General features: G+C 39.2%; 1 pseudogene; it reads left to right on the top strand.

Moving 5' to 3' along the window:
* The first annotated feature begins 3,211 nt into the window (after nt 1-3,211).
* On the top strand, nt 3,212-15,900 carry LOC134367987 (60 kDa heat shock protein, mitochondrial-like; annotated as a pseudogene).
* Nucleotides 15,901-16,141: the final 241 nt, after the last annotated feature.

Here is a 16,141-nt window from a genome sequence, read left to right as displayed (position 1 = left end):
ATGAAAATGGTTTACCCAAAATATAAATTAGATAGACTATGGATTGTGTTAATAAAATATTTTTTATTGGATTTTTTAAAAAGAAAACTTACTAAATGAAAATATAATGTCATTTGCCAAAAATTGGTTTATAAACAAGTGGTGAAAACAGGCTAGGACATACTGCCATAACAATCTCAGTGGTGTACAACAAAGGTATTTTATTTTTTGTTTGTGTTACTTGAGGCATCCTCCCCTATCCTTTCCAGGAATGTAGACAAGGAGATGACCTGGTCTACCCTTAGACTTAGGATAGGTCAAAAAACTTGTGGTGACATTTAAAAATTCTGATGAGAATACTATAATTACATAGGAAATAGGCATTGTGTGTGTATATGTAGTTTATTGTTTTGTCTGAAAATTTAATTTTATAAGTGACAATTCTATGATGTATTATACCAGTGACTAACCTTGATTAAAAATGAAGTCAGAAACATGTTCTGGTAAGCATAATTCTAGATTTCCAAAGAGAATGACAAAGAGTTTTTGGTTGTTGTTGTATGTTTTTTGTTTTTTACAAGAATAGCATTTTCTAAAGTAATGCATTTTGTGTGTATGGATCACAGTTACTCAAGTTACTCAAGTAAATATTGCCATGGCGTCTCATAAAATTACCATGAGTAAAGGATGGATAACAAAAATCAGGCAGGCCACTAAAAACATCAATCCTAAAAACTATAAAGGTAGCTTTAAATTATTAAAAACTCCCTTGAGCTCTTTATTTAATCAAACTTATTCCTATTGAAAGAAACAGAACATTGTGACAAGAAGAATCTTCTTTCAGGGGAGAGGATTTAATAAAATATTTTTTGCATTCTAATCATATGAGTGTTGATAAACCCCGCGCCACAATGAATGCAAGCCTAGTATTTAAGAATGGGATCTTAGCATGCACCAATTTTCTACAGCACAATTAACAGAAAGGAGATAATAGCATGACTCTAAAGGACAAGGAAGCATGAAATTATCCAAACCTTATCGCTACTTCCTTGTACTTACCATTAATATCAAGAACATCCCCAATAGTATATAACAAATACAAAATAGTGACAACCGCCCGCAAAAATGAAAAAAGACCAACTAAGAAATTATAAAGCTAGGTGTTTCTCTGGGTAGCTTTTCTGTTCGTGCCAGTAAGCATTTGCCCATGGAAGTGGCATCTTTCTCCATTATGAATATAAAAGCAGCAATGTAAATTTATGGCTAACAAATATTCCAATGTCTCCTCTCTGGGATAGCAGTTGGTAGCAATGGTCTTTTTCACCCCCTTTTGAAATTAAACGTAGACATCTTTTTTTTTTTTTTTTTTCAAAAAAGATGACCGGTAAGGGGATCTCAACCCTTGGCTTGGTGTTGTCAGCATCATGCTCAGCCAGTGAGCAAACTGGCCATCCCTATATAGGATCCGAACCCGTGGCCTTGGTGTTATCAGCACCGCACTCTACCGAGTGAGCCACGGGCCGGCCCAAAGGTAGACATCTGACTTGCTTTAGCCAAAGGAATGTTAGCAGAAGTGGCTCATTTCTGGGCTACAGCTTTAAGAGCCAGATCATGACTTGCCCATCTCCTTTTTTTTCTATGCCATGGTAACAGTACAGCAAGCTCCAGAGTTGGCTGACAGGCTGCTCCATCAGCCTAAGTCAGCTGAAGAAGAGATCTGTGGGGCAGGGACCTAGCCTCCCCATGACAGACGAGTTATGTGAGTAAGAAATAAGCCTTTGTTGTTATATGCTATTATAATGCTGGGCCTGTTAGTTACTGCACAAGGGTTTCTCATTTTGACTGATACGATCTGTATATTATGCTGAAATGATTTGAACTGTGCTTTTGCTGGTTTCCAGTTTTTGCATTTCTAAATGCTAAAAGGGCAAATTTCCAGGTCACTAAAGTAACTTTTTGATATTCTTTCACTTTCCTGCCATTTTATTAATAAACCCATGATCAGTAAGTGAAGGCAGAAGGTACTGTGCTTGCAGATGGGGTGTGGCATTGTGGGGAATATCAATGTTTATTTCACCTCCAGTCAATAGACTGCCTTCTCCCCTAGGCATGTGGTTTGTATTGTGTGAGGGATGGAAAGCATGAAAGATGAAAGATCCACGTAAGGAAAACTGTTACACTTCTTACTGTGTAATGGAGACGCAAAAATGATTACTCAAAGCAACATGAATGCAACGAGAAGCCCAAAGAAACTGCACCTCAGCAACTCCTCTGTTAGAAGGAGAAACTGGGTACAGCGCAGATTCAAAGTTAGCTTCTGTTTTTATTGTAAAGACAAGGAAGTTTCACAAGAAAAATCAGTTAATTCAATCATTTCAAAAGAACACAAAGACGTGTAATATGACAAAAGTTATCTACGACTAAGTATAGCTTAAACAATAGAAACTAGTAACATCATTTAAATTAACATGACATTACAAAATACAATTTGTGAAAACGTAAGTTGATCAAGCTGTGATCATTACCTAATCTAAAATATAACCTCTCTCCTTAAATGATTTAAGCAAAAGTTACATTCTTATGATGAAATCTAAGTATAATTGTCTCTAAAGTTTCCACCAACAAATAGCTTGCCCTTAGCAAACACTTTTTTCACATTTTTCCCTACAGCAATTCTTTCAACATATTTTAACAACAATCAGTATGTTAAATAATCAAAACTCATAATCCCATCCCTAAACAGTAATTAGAATTGATTAGACGGGCTTTTTGCCCACTAGCTGTAGGTCGTTGCCTCTTAGCTAAGGACTTTTGTCCCATAAGATTTTTAGCTAAAGAACCCTGTCTAAAAATCAAATGAGAATCGAGACTTTTAACCCTCTACATTTCCCCTCTTTTAATTAATAAAAAGAATCAGAAGAAATCAAGGAATTGGAGTCGATGGTGGAAGCAATTTTAGTTTGAGATAGGAACTCAGGGGGCCGGCCCGTGGCTCACTCGGGAGAGTGTGGTGCTGATAACACCAAGGCCACGGGTTCGGATCCCATATAGGGATGGCGGGTTTGCTCACTGGTGAGCATGGTGCTGACAACACCAAGTCAAGGGTTAAGATCCACTTACCGGTCATCTTTAAAAAAAAAAAAAAAAAAAAAAGAGATAGGAACTCAGAAGTTACATTTTGAAAATAATCATTCATTTTTTGTGCAGTTTGAATAGAATGAGTAAAGCCGTAATGACAATTGCTGCCGTGGCATCAATAGCTGTAGCAGCGATTATGGAAGTGATAAGAATGTCCAAGAATCTCTTACCGGTGAACTCGCTCTAGAGCAGAGGTGACTTGCTCTGGGGCAGAATCCCCCATCCATTGTTGTGTGAGATTAACAGGTAACCAAGCTTCTGCTCTCTGTTTTAGTATAAAAACATATGATATATTAAGAGTAGTAACATTAAAATGAGTGATACAAGCAGGGACAGTTTGACTTCATCTTTTCCAATCTGGATGCCCTTTATTTCCTTCTCTTCTCTGATTGCTCTGGCTAGTACTTCCAACACTATGTTGAATAGGAGTGGTGAGAGGGGGCATCCTTGTCTAGTTCCTGTTCTTAAAGGAAAAGCTTTCAGCTTTTCCCCATTCAGGATGATATTGGCAGTGGGTCTGGCATATATGGCTTTAATTATGTTGAGATACTTTCCCTCTATACCTAACTTATAGAGGGTCTTTGTCAAGAATGAGTGCTGAACTTTATCAAATGCTTTTTCAGCATCTATAGAGATGATCATATGGTCCTTGTGTTTGAGTTTATTAATATGGTGTATCACATTTATTGATTTGTGTATGTTGAACCAACCTTGCATCCCTGGGATGAATCCCACTTGATCGTGATGAATAATTTTTCGTATGTGTTGCTGTATTCTGTTTGCTAGTATTTTAGTGAGGATTTTTGCATCTATATTCATCAAGGATATCGGCCTGTAGTTTTCTTTTTTGGTTATATCTTTACCTGGTTTTGGTATCAGGATGATGTTTGCTTCATAGAATGAGTTTGGGAGATTTGCGTCTGTTTCAATCTTTTGGAATAGTTTGTAAAGAATCGGTGTCAATTCCTCTTTGGATGTTTGGTAAAATTCTGCTGTGAATCCATCTGGTCCTGGGCTTTTCTTTGTTGGGAGCCTTCTGATAACAGCTTCAATCTCCTTTATTGTTATTGGTCTGTTCAAATTTTCTACGTCTTCATGGTTCAGTTTTGGGAGCTTGTGTGTGTCCAGAAATTTATCCATTTCCTCCAGATTTTCAAATTTGTTGGCATATAGTTGTTTATAGTAGTCTCGAATGATTCCTTGTATTTCAGATGAATCAGTTGTAATATCGCCTTTTTCATTTCTAATTTTTGTTATTTGAGTCTTCTCTCTTCTTTTTTTTGTTAGCCATACTAATGGTTTGTCAATTTTATTTATCTTTTCTAAAAACCAACTTTTTGATTCGTTGATCGTTTTTTTTTTTTTTTTTTGTCGTTTTTTCGTGACCGGCACTCAGCCAGTGAGTGCACCGCACCGGTCAGTCCTATATAGGATCCGAACCGGCGGCGGGAGCGTCGCTGCGCTGCCAGCGCAGCACTCTACCAAGTGCGCCACAGGCTCGGCCCTATTTCGTTGATCTTTTGAATTGTTTTTTGGTTTTCAATTTCATTCAGTTCTGCTCTGATCTTAATGATTTCTTTCCGTCTGCTAACTTTAGGTTTGGATTGTTCTTGTTTTTCTAGTTCTTTAAGGTGAAGTGTTAGGTTGTTCACTTGCCATCTTTCCATTCTTCTGAAGTGAGCGTTTAATGCAATAAATTTCCCCCTCAATACTGCTTTTGCAGTATCCCACAGGTTTTGGTAGGATGTATCATTGTTTTCAGTAGTTTCAATAAATTTTTTGATTTCCTGCTTGATTTCTTCTTGGACCCATATGTCATTAAGTAGAATGCTGTTTAATTTCCATGTGTTTGTATAGTTTCCAGAGTCTCGTTTGTTATTAATTTCTAGTTTTAATCCATTGTGGTCTGAGAAGATACATGGGATAATTCCAATTTTTTTGAATTTATTGAGACTTGATTTGTGACCTAATATGTGATCTATCCTGGAGAATGATCCATGTGCTGAGGAGAAGAATGAAAATTCTGAGGTTGCTGAGTGGAATGTTCTGTAGATATCTGCCAATTCCAATTGGTCTAGAGTCTTTGCAGATGACATGATCCTATATATCGAACAGCCTAAAACCTCTACAAAAACACTCTTGGAATTGATAAATGATTTCAGCACAGTAGCAGGATACAATATCAACACACAAAAATCAGTAGCATTTCTTTTCTCCAATAGTGAACATGCAGAACGAGAAATCAAGAAAGCCTGCCCATTTACAATAGCCACCAAAAAAATAAAATACTTAGGAATTGAGTTAACCAAGGAGGTGAAAAATCTCTATAATGAGAACTACAAACCACTGCTGAGAGAAATTAGAGAGGATACAAGAAGATGGAAAGATATTCCATGCTCTTGGATTGGAAGAATCAACATAGTGAAAATGTCCATACTACCCAAAGTGATATACAAATTCAATGCAATCCCCATCAAAATTCCAAAGACATTTTTCTCAGAAATGGAAAAAACTATCCAGTCATTTATATGGAACAATAAAAGACCACGCATAGCCAAAGCAATGCTGAGCAAAAAAAATAAAGCTGGAGGCATAACACTACCTGACTTTAAGCTATACTACAAAGCTATAATAACCAAAACAGTATGGTACTGGCATAAAAAGAGACACACTGACCAATGGAATAGAATAGAGAATCCAGAAATCAACCCACATACTTACTGCCATCTGATCTTTGACAAAGGCACCAAGCCTATTCACTGGGGAAGGGACTGCCTCTTCAGCAAATGGTGCTGGGATAACTGGATATCCATATGCAGGAGAATGAAACTAGATCCATACATCTCACTGTATACTAAAATCAACTCAAAATGGATTAAGGATTTAAATATACACCCTGAAACAATAAAACTTCTTAAAGAAAACATAGGAGAAACACTTCAGGAAATAGGACTGGACACAGACTTCATGAATACGACCCCAAAAGTACGGGCAACCAAAGGAAAAATAAACAAATGGGATTATATCAAACTAAAAAGCTTCTGCACAGCAAAAGAAACAATTAACAGAGTTAAAAGACAACCAACAGAGTGGGAGAAAATATTTGCAAAATATACATCTGACAAAGGATTAATATCCAGAATATACAAGGAACTCAAACAACTTTACAAGAAGAAAACAAGCAACCCAATTAAAAAATTGGCAAAAGAGCTAAGTAGGCATTTCTCTAAGGAAGATATACAAATGGCCAACAGACATATGAAAAAATGCTCAACATCACTAAGCATCCGGGAAATGCAAATCAAAACCACACTGAGATACCACCTAACCCCAGTTAGGATGGCTAAAATCCAAAAGACTCTGAACGATAAATGCTGGCGAGGTTGCGGAGAAAAAGGAACTCTCATACATTGTTGGTGGGACTGCAAAACGGTGCAGCCTCTATGGAAAATGGTATGGAGGTTCCTGAAACAGCTGCAGATAGATCTACCATACGACCCAGCTATCCCACTGTTGGGAATATACCCAGAGGAATGGAAATCATCAAGTCGAAGGTATACCTGTTCCCCAATGTTCATCATAGCACTCTTTCCAATAGCCAAGAGTTGGAACCAGCCCAAATGTCCATCATCAGATGAGTGGATACGGAAAATGTGGTACATCTACACAATGGAATACTACTCAGCTATAAAAACGAATGAAATACTGCCATTTGCAACAACATGGATGGACCTCGAGAGAATTATATTAAGTGAAACAAGTCAGGCACAGAAAGAGAAATACCACATGTTCTCACTTATTGGTGGGAGCTAAAAATTAATATATAAATTCACACACACACACACACACACACACACACACACAAAACTGGGAGGGGGGAGGAAGAAGATATAACAACCACAATTACTTGAAGTTGATACGACAAGGAAACAGAAAGGACATTGTTGGGGGGGAGTGGGGGAGGGAGAAGGGAGGGAGGTTTTGGTGATGGGGAGCAATAATCAGCCACAATGTATATCGACAAAATAAAATTTAAAAAAAAAATGAGTGATGCAAGGAGTGATCCATGTAAAATTAGCTGGGAGAATAATATTAAATCCAGAAGTAAAGGAGAAAGAGAAATTTCTAGATATCATAGAAAATATATAAGGACAAGAGGTACAAATCATAACTGAATTGATATTATCTTGTGCTATCCATCTTAATTTAAAATTTGTAATTTGAAATTGTCCTTGTCTAATTATGTGAGGGAAAAATGGGATAGTGAGATGCCAAATTGTCCTTTTAAAGGGAGAGTAAGAATCATATCTTAATCTTAAAATTGGACCAGCTGAAACTGGATTCCAATTATAAGGGGATCCGGATAATTAAAAGGAAAAGTGTAATTCCAAGTAGTGTTGGAATGAAGTACTAATAAATTTTGTGGTCCCCAATTTTCCAATGTAATATTATGAAGTAATGTTTTTTCAGTAAAATTAATGGAACGGCAAGAGACCCCGTCTAAATTTCTACCATCCTCTATGGAAATCCAGGGATGGGAACAGATAGAAATATTAGGCTTAGCACGATCTTTTCCATGTCAAAAAATCCCTGGAACTCCGGCAGTAGAAATAAATAATTGATGTTTTAATGTTAAAAGTTGACCTGGATTTTTTAAAAATATAATTCATGTACCAGTGAAGAGATAAAGGAATACATAAATTATTATTAGTCTAATCGGGTGTAATACAAATGGGTAATTTGTCGGTGAGGAAATACCAATCATGGGCAAGTTTATGCCATCCTGCATTGTGTCCTAATTTATAGCAGGATTGTCCACATTCTTCAAGAGGGCCTGAGGGAGGGGGCCAATCACCTCCAGTGTAAGCAGTATCATTAGATGAGAGAGGAGGCTCTGAATCACCCCGAGTAAGCAGATCAAAAACAGAAGGATTCAAAATATGGGTCCAATAAATATTACTTATGGGGGCCGGCCCCGTGGCGTGCTCGGGAGAGTGCAGCGCTTGGGAGCGCACTGGCGCTCCTGCCGCGGGTTCGGATCCTATATAGGAATGGCTGGTGTGCTCACTTTCTGAGCGCTGTGCAGGCGACACCAAGCCAAGGGTTGCAATCCCCTTACTGGTCACAAAAAGACAAATATATATATATGTATTACTTATGGAAGGCTGAATAAAAAGAAAAAGCCCATATATTATGAACAGGCATGTTACCTTTGGACCTTAGGAATTTATAGCTACATGAGCAAGCATGGCTAGAAACAGACTTACTGGTGTCAAGTTCTGGTGATTTCTAGCCCGCATGGTGCCACATGATATGGGTGAATGGACTTTGCTGGTATCCAAAGGGGGCCTGTAGTTGAAAGAACAGAAACTTACCCTCTCCCCCGTGTTGGTAGTTCAACTGGCCCCAACCATTGTAGTCCTTGTAGTGGATGATGATATAAAACCAATGGTTTAGGTCTTTCCTCAGTGGGATAAAATGTCATTTGACAGCTGTTAAATTTTGAGAATTACAATTTAAAAATTTAACGTGAATAAAGGCTTTAATATCTGTTCTTGAGGGTAATAGATCTGCAACATAACCAGCGCCACTTTAGACAAGCCCAAGTACAAAATGGCACCGCCCACCTCCTCCCCTCCCCTCCCCCCTTCCCTTTGCAAGAAGCCTCCTGACTTAGAAACAACCTTCCGGCTTCTGCAGCGTCGCAGTTCTCCACCCAGTCATATCAACCTAATGGTCCCTCCCCTCCTACATTTTGTGCCCAAAAGCTAATATAAACTCTCACAAACCCATTGTTGGGGCTGTCCACCATTTTCAGGGCAGCCATGGGCCCTGTGCCACTCTGAGCACAGCCCAGTAGATTTCCTTCTTTAATAAAGCTTGAACGGTACCCAGCATCTAGGCTCACTTTCTTTCAGAGGGGCCATTCCTATATCTGTATTACCCCTCTTTTGTTTATTTAATTGAAATTTATGAAGGCCATTAGCTCTTCCAACAATTGCCTGGCCAGTGGGGTTATATGGGATACTTGTAACATGTTTAATATTCCAATTATCACAAAATAGTTGAAAGGCCTTATAAGTATATGTGGGTCCATTTTTAATTTGAGTTTTAATTTGAGTCGGAGAAAGTACATTAAAGTCTGGATGAGCAATGAGAATATCTCCATGTAATGATAAATCAAGGCATCTGGAAAAGCTATATGAGTAGGGTGTAAAGCACAATCTACACAATCTTGACAAATACCGGGACTGTTAATCATATGTCGGGGGAGGACTTTCCATTGATGTCTTTGTAAAGGAGCCCCAGCATTAGTGCTAGGGAGGGAAAATTCAAATTTTTCCCTATCATTTTCAGGCAGGGGAATGTTAAAGAAATAATCCTTTAAATCTATAATCTGGGTTTGAGCCTGAGGGTTAGTATAAGCTCCTTCTCCAATTAACATATCTATACCTATCAGGATGTTGTTATTTAAATTTTTCATCGAGATAGTGGTGGCAGCCTCATGAGTTCTTGAAGCTATATTGGGCTGTTGTTAATACAATTTCAACAAGAACTTTCCAATCCCAAGCTGTCATGCTATATCCATTAGCTATAGTTTCTAATATGCCCGTTATAAAAGGACTATGTAAACCATTTTCTTTTCTTTCTTTTTTTTTTTTTATAAGATGACCGGTAAGGGGATCTTACCCCTTGACTTGGTGTTGTCAGCACCACACTCTCCCTAGTGAGCCACGGCCGGCCCTTTTTAATTTTAATTTTTTTTTAACTGCTGGCCAGCATGGGGTAAACCATTTTCTATTTTTAACCCTTTACAGAAAGCAATCACCACTACAGCAGCAATAATTTTTATTTGTTCTGTGCCTATATAATGCTGGGCATGGTTCTAAGTGCTTGACATTTATGAAGTCATTTAATCCTTAAAATGACCCTATGATGTAAGAACTATTATATCTACATTTTACAGACGAGGTACTGAGATACTAAGTGGCTTGCCCAAACTGACAGAATTTGAAAATGTCAGCTAGGGTGCCCTCAAAGAACATGTTTCAGGAGTGGCTACTTGAGTTTGTTAAAATGTACATACAAAACATCAAGAAAAGCCATTTTTTTTGGTCTTAGAGCTTCCAGATCAACCAACCAACCAAACAAACAAAACACACACAAAAAAACCCAAAACAAAAGCTTATGGTCTCAGTAAAAAGGGAGTCAATCATTTAACAAGGAAGGATAAAGAGGATGAAACCTCAATTCCTCTAAACATAGTTCATTTTTCCCTTTTTAGAGGCCAAGCAGATGGAGAAGTTCAACCATGTCCTTGACCCCTTCTTCTCCCTCTGCCTGCTTCATTCGCTTGCAGTAAATTCATTCACTCTCTGATGGGCCAGGCCCCTTGCCAGCCTCACATCCAAATTCAGCCAAAGGAGAAGCTCACTGTGTAGAGACTGGGCTCACTTGCTGTTTAAGGATTTAATTTTATTCAGTATTTGCCATTTAGCAGCCAAATCGGCAACACTGCCTTCCACACCCTGGGGCATGAGTAAAATACTGACAGATCTGAAGGGTTTCAGTCAAATGATTTAGGAATATATTCAACTCAGGTTGGAAATCTGGGTGGAATGCTGAAGTTAACATTGTTTCCTAAGTGGCTTTTACCAGGAGGATAGAAATGATGAAGTTGTCAGAATCTCTTCAAAACATAAATATTCTTGCTCCAGGGCACTAAAGTATAACCCTAGATTGCTGTAGTTTAAAAATGTCTCCAGAGGTTCTGGGCAGTAAAAACTGCTGTTTGAAGAAACGGTCAAATTTAGTGTTAGGGAACTGTGCTTTGTTTACATTCTATGCCCAGATTTTAGAAAATAACTCAAACAGTTTATACATAAAAGGCAAGTGAGACTCTGATGTTTTTACTTTATAACTGTACCTCCTTCATTGGCCGGCCCCATGGCTCACTCGGGAGAGTGCGGTGCTGGGAGCACGGCGGTGGGAGCGCTGCCGCGGGTTCGGATCCTATATAGGGATGGCCGGTGTGCTCACTGGCTGAGCGCGGTGCGGGCGACACCAAGCCGAGGGTTACGATCCCCTGGTCCCCTTACTGGTCACACACACACACACACAAAAAAAAAAAAAAGAAAAAAAAAAAAAAAGAAAAAGAAAGGGAAACTACTTTTGAATCCATTGAAATCATTTTTGAAATCTCTGCAGTTTGGATCAGAATCATTAAAATACAGACTACTAGGCTCTACCCCCAGGGTTTCCGATTCAATAGGTCTGAGATGGGGCCCTAGAATTTACTTTCTAACAAGTTCCCAAGGGATGCTGATGCTGATGGTCCAGGGATCACATTTGGAGAGTGACTGCCTTGGATCTATTCTAGCTCCAGGAAGGAGTTACTTCAGCAGTTTCAGCATCATCACTGATATTAACCTTGTCACCATTCACATCCAATCGGTTTCAGTTTTGTGGAATTCTCCCACCTCCATTTCCCAGATACACCGTTTTAATAATTATGCTCTTGTGCGGGGTTTTCCTGAGCACTGTACATATCTTCCTACCCATTTACCCTGTCTTGGAAATAAGAGACTTGGACATTCGTTTTTACTATATGATTTCGCTATTTGTTAAACATTCTGCCAGTAGGAAGGGATGAAGGAGGGAGGACCAGCCAGAAACAGGAGACTCTCACACCTCAGTTCTTACCATACAAGTTTTATTGGTTCTCTTTTATTCTCTAAGTATAAGCCAAGATTCTGCCCATCCATTTCATCACCTTGACAGGCATAATTTGGTAGCTGCAAGGCGAGGACGCCCTCATACAAGAAAAGAAACCTCAAGTCGCTGATAACAAACATTTTTTTTTTTTTTAAAAAGATGACCGGTAAGTGGATCTTAACCCTTGACTTGGTGCTGTCAGCACCACGCTCAGCCAGTGAGTGAACCGGCCATCCCTATATGGAATCCGAACCTGTGGCCTTGGTATTATCAGCACCACACTCTCCTGAGTGAGCCACGGGCAGGCCCATAAACATTTTGAAAAGTGTACATTTTCAAAAACAAGATGAATGTGTTAGAATTCTAAAGCTCCCCCCAGCCCTGCCCCAAGATTCCCTTTTTCTGGTTACTCAATCAAACACTTTCTAGGTATTGCTGTAAAGGGACTTTGCAGGTGTAATTACAGTTACTAATCAATTAACATTTTTTTTTTTTTTAAAGATGACCGGTAAAGGGATCTTAACCTTTTGACTTGGTGTTGTCAGCACCACGCTCTCCCAAGTGAGCTAACCGGCCATCCCTACATGGGATCCGAACCCGTGGCCTTGGTGTTATCAGCACCACACTCTCCCAAGTGAGCCACAGGCCGGCCCACTAATCAATTAACTTTAAAATAGGGAGAATATCCTGGATTATCTGTGTGGGCCCAATGTAATCAAATGAACCTAGAAAAACAGAAGAGGAAGGCAGAAAAGTCAGCCAGAGAGATGCAGTGGAAGGGAAGAATAGAGGAAAGATATTATAGAAGGGGAGTTCAGAGAGATTCAAAGTGTGAGAGGAACACACAACCCACTGTTGCTGGCTTTAACGGTGAACTGGACTACAAACCAGGGAATGTAAGCAGCCTCTAGAAGCTGAGAACGATGACTTCTGGACAACAGCCAGCAAGGAAATGGAGATCTCAGCTCTCTAACAGCATGGAATTGAATTCTGCTGAAAACTTGAATAAGCCCAGAAGGGGAATATCTCTCAGAGCCTCCAGATAAGTGTCCATGCTGGCCAACAATACCTTGCTTTCAGCCTTCTGGGATCCAGAACAGAGAAACTTGCTGGTCTAACCTATGCTTTTGGCCTACAGAACTGTGAAATAGAAAATTTGTGTTACGGGCCAGCCCGTGGGTCACTTGGGAGAGTGTGGTGCTGATATCACCAGGGCCACAGGTTCGGATCCCTGTGTAGGGATGGCCGGTTCACTCACTTGGGAGAGTGTGGTGCTGACAACACCAAGTCAAGGGTTGGGATCCCCTTACCATTCATCTTTAAAAAAAAAAAAAAAAAAAGCAAATTTGTGTTGCTTAAAGCTGCTAACTTTGTGGCAATTCATTAGGTCAGCAATAGAAAACTAATACAGGGAATAACAGATGTCAATGTGAAATATATATTTTAAAATATATTCTGATAACAGCCGACACAATGGAATACTACTCAGCTATAAAAACGAATGAAATACTGCCATTTGCAACAACATGGATGGACCTCGAGAGAATTATATTAAGTGAAACAAGTCAGGCACAGAAAGAGAAATACCACATGTTCTCACTTATTGGTGGGAGCTAAAAATTAATATATAAATTCACACACACACACACACACACACACACACACACACACACACACACAAAACCGGGGGGGGGGGGGAAGAAGATATAACAACCACAATTACTTGAAGTTGATACGACAAGCAAACAGAAAGGACATTGTTGGGGGGGAGGGGGGGAGGGAGAAGGGAGGGAGGTTTTGGTGATGGGGAGCAATAATCAGCCACAATGTATATCGACAAAATAAAATTAAAAAAAATATATATATATATATATATTCTGATATATATTTTGAAGAAAGGGTAATAATGTAAATAGAAGAGGAGTGTAGGAAAGAAAAGATTTCTTTCTTCACTCATTGCAAGGTTCATGGATGAAAAACCCATAAAAAAAGACAGATTAACAAGAGGAAAGCATACACATTTATTTAATACAAATTTTATATGTCACGGGAGCCTTCAAAAATGAAGACACAAAGACCCAGGAAAAACTGTATATATTTTATGCTAAATCTGATGAAGGCCCTCACTTGCTGTGGAAGGCCTGCTGCGCAGCACACAGGGACCTTCTGCTGCCCCACAGAAATGCTTCGATTTGCCAGTTGAGAGAGCGTCCAGGGTACTGGCTCCTCATCTCACTTGGGCTTATGACAAAGATGGAAAGCTTGATGCAGATGCCCGAGCCTTAATGATTCAAGGTGTAGAACTCTTAGCCAATGCCATAGCCCTTACAATAGGGCCAAAGGGAAGAACAGTGATTTTTGAACAGAGTTGGGGAAGTCCCAAAGTAACAAAAAATAGTGTAACTGTTGCAAAGTCAATTGACTTAAAGGATAAATATAAGAATATTGGAGCTAAACTTGTTCAACCTGTTGCCGATAATACAAATGAAGAGGCTGGTGATTGCACTACAACTGCTACTGTATGGCAAGCTCTACTGCCAAGGAAGGCTTCGAGAAGATGAGCAAAGGTGTTAATCCAGTGGAAATCAGGAAGAGATGTGATGTTAGCTGTTGATGCTGTAGCTGCTGAATTTAAGAAGCAGTCTAAACCTGTGACCACCCCCAAAGAAACTGCTCAGATTGCTATGATTTTGTCAGAGACAAAGAAATTGACAACATCATTTCTGATGCAATGAAAAAGGTTGGAAGAAAGGGTGTCATCACAGTAAAGGATGGAAAAAAATGAATGATAATTAGAATTTATTGAGGGCATAAAGTTTGATGAGGCTATATTTCTCCATACTTTATTAATACATCATAAGGTCAGAAATGTGAATTCCAGGATGCCTATGTTCTTTTGAATGAAAAGGAAATTGTCAGTGTCCGGTCTATTGTACCTGCTCTTGAAATTGCCAATGCTCACCCTAAGCCCTTGGTCACAATTGTTGAAGATGTTGATGGAGAAACTCTAAGTACACTTGTTTTGCATAGGCTAAAAGTTGATCTTCAAGTTGTAGCAGTCAAAACTCCAGGTTTTGGTGACAATCAAAAGAACCGGCCTAAAGACATGGCTGTTGCTACTGGTGGTGCAGGTGTCTGGAGAAGAGGAGTCGACCCTAAATTTTAAAGATGTTCAGTCTCATGACTCAGGAAAAGTTGGGGAGGTCATGATGACCAAGGATGATGCCACACTCTTGAAAGGAAAAGATGACAAAACTCAAATTGAAAAACATATCCAAGAGATCATTGAGCAGTTAGATGTCACAACTAGTGAACATGAAAAGGAAAAACTGGATGAACGTCTGGCAAAACTTTCTGACAGAGTAGCTGTGCTAAAGATTGGTGGCATGAATGATGTGGAAGTGAATGAAAAGAAAGACAGAGTTACAGATGCCCTCAATGCTACGAGAACTGCTGTTGAAGAAGGCATTGTTTTGAGAGGGGGTTGTACCCTTCTTTGCTGCATTCCAGCCTTGGACTCACTAACTCCAGCTAATGAAGATCAAAAGATTGGTGTAAACATTATTAAAAGAACACTCAAAATTCCTGCAATGACCATTGGTAAGAAGGCAGGTGTTGAAGGATCTTTGATAGTTAAGAAAATTATGAGGGCCGTCCCGTGGCTCACTCGGGAGAGTGTGGTGCTGATAACACCAACGCCCCGGGTTCGGATCCTATATAGGGATGGCTGGTTAGTTCACTGGTTGAGCGTGGTGCTGACAACACCAAGCCAAGGGTTAAGATCCCGTTACCGGTCATCTTTTTTGAAAAAAAAAAAAAAAGAAAATTATGAAAAGTTCCTCAGAAGTTGGTTACGATGCTATGCTGAGAGATTTGGGGAATGTGATAGAAAAAGGAATCATTGATCCAACAATGGTTGTAAGAACTGCTTTGTTGGATGCTGCTGGGGTGGCCTCTCTGTTAACTATAATTGAAGTTGTAGTCACAGAAATTCCTAAAGAAGAGAAGGACTCTGGAATAGGAGGAATAGGTGGAATAAGAGGTGGTATAGGAGTTGGCGTGTTCTAATTCCTAGAATAGTGCTTTACCATTATTAATGAGCTGTGACAGGATGCTCAAGACAGTGTTCCTCACCAATTACTTCAGAGAAGTTGATTGGAGAAAATGAAAGAAGTCTGGCTGACGTTTAAGAAAATCACTATAACCATCAGTTACTGATTTCAGTTGATAATATATAATGGTTTACTGATGTCATTGTCCATGCCTACAGATAATTCATTTTATTTTGCATTTTTATTTTTTTGTTTTT

This window comes from Cynocephalus volans, chromosome X, assembly GCF_027409185.1.
Source record: "Cynocephalus volans isolate mCynVol1 chromosome X, mCynVol1.pri, whole genome shotgun sequence".
Classification (NCBI taxonomy): Eukaryota; Metazoa; Chordata; class Mammalia; order Dermoptera; family Cynocephalidae; genus Cynocephalus; species Cynocephalus volans.
The sequence above is the reverse complement of the archived record's forward strand: the minus strand, read 5'-3'. Positions and strand labels throughout refer to the sequence as shown.